The sequence below is a fragment of the Penaeus monodon genome, chromosome 5 (genome assembly GCF_015228065.2).
Source record: "Penaeus monodon isolate SGIC_2016 chromosome 5, NSTDA_Pmon_1, whole genome shotgun sequence".
NCBI lineage: Eukaryota > Metazoa > Arthropoda > Malacostraca > Decapoda > Penaeidae > Penaeus > Penaeus monodon.
In genome coordinates, this window is record NC_051390.1 from 11,959,802 (window position 1) to 11,961,059 (window position 1,258).

A 1,258-nucleotide genomic window follows, 5' to 3' on the forward strand; every position below is an offset into this window, starting at 1 on the left:
TATTCAATCCTATTGTATCACATGCCAAGAAAAGAGGAAGCGAAATAAGACTGCTGGGGGTGTTGTGAAGCCTCTCTTGAGCAGTGAATTCAATTCAATGCAGCCATTGCCTCAGGCTCACTCCAAGTGGATCATGGACTACCAGTGCCACATCACTAAGTCTGTCATACTTCGAGCACTTACATCAAAGAGAGCTGCTAAAGTTGCCTTTCAACTGCTTGACATACTCCTTCTGTTTGGAGCTCCTGCCATACTGCAAAGTGACAATGGATCTGAATTCACAGCTAAAGTCTCTCAGAGTTGAAAGAACTTTGGCCACAACTCATCATGGTCCATGGTAAACTAAGACATCCACAAAGCCAGGGTTCAGTAGAACGAGCCAATGGTGACATCAAGGACATGTTGCATACATGGGTGGCAGATAACAAGACACAGGATTGGTCTATTGGCCTTCATTTTGTTCAACACCAAAAGAACTCTGCTCATCATTCCGGTACAAGCACACTCCATTCAAAGCATTGTTTGGCACTGATCCTAGAGTGGATATGGCATCATCGAGTCTTCTTCTAGAGGTCCTTGAAAGATTAGTCAGAAGATGACTTGCTCGCCATCTTTGCTAACCCTTCAGAAGATGTTCTTCCTCAAGATCCCCACCATTTGCAGCACCAGCTCCAACCTCTCAGCCTACACCTGCTCAAGATTGCCCAACCCCACCAGCATCTGCAGCACCAGCTTCCACCTCTCAGCCTACACTGCTCAAGACCCCAACCTTCACCTCTTACAAAATGCCAGAGTGAGATAACAGAACAGAGGAAGAGGGCCAGGGAGGCACAGCTTTCTCAGGCTGAACGTATGGTGAAACGCAGCCGGGTAGACTTCAAGGCATGGGAAGAAGGGGACAATGTTGCTGTGCCCATCCCCATGGTGGATAGGGGAAGGAGAGATCCGCGTAACATCCTCGGTATTACCATTGGCCGCAGTGACAATGATTTGTAAATAATAGCTGTGAAGAATGAGATTCTGAAGACCAAGTACACCCACTATCAGTTTGATATTTGTCCTCAGAGACTTCTTACTCTGTCTGACGTCAACCAAGAAGACCTGGTTTCCCTACGACAGGCTCTGAAGAAATCAACTACTGGTGGACAAGGATTTGCCAAATGTGATTGTTCTGTAAGTAAGAAGTGTTGTACTAGCAGATGTAAATGTTACAAGGCTAATCTCAAGTGTAATAGCCGTTGTCATAAAGTAGTAGCGT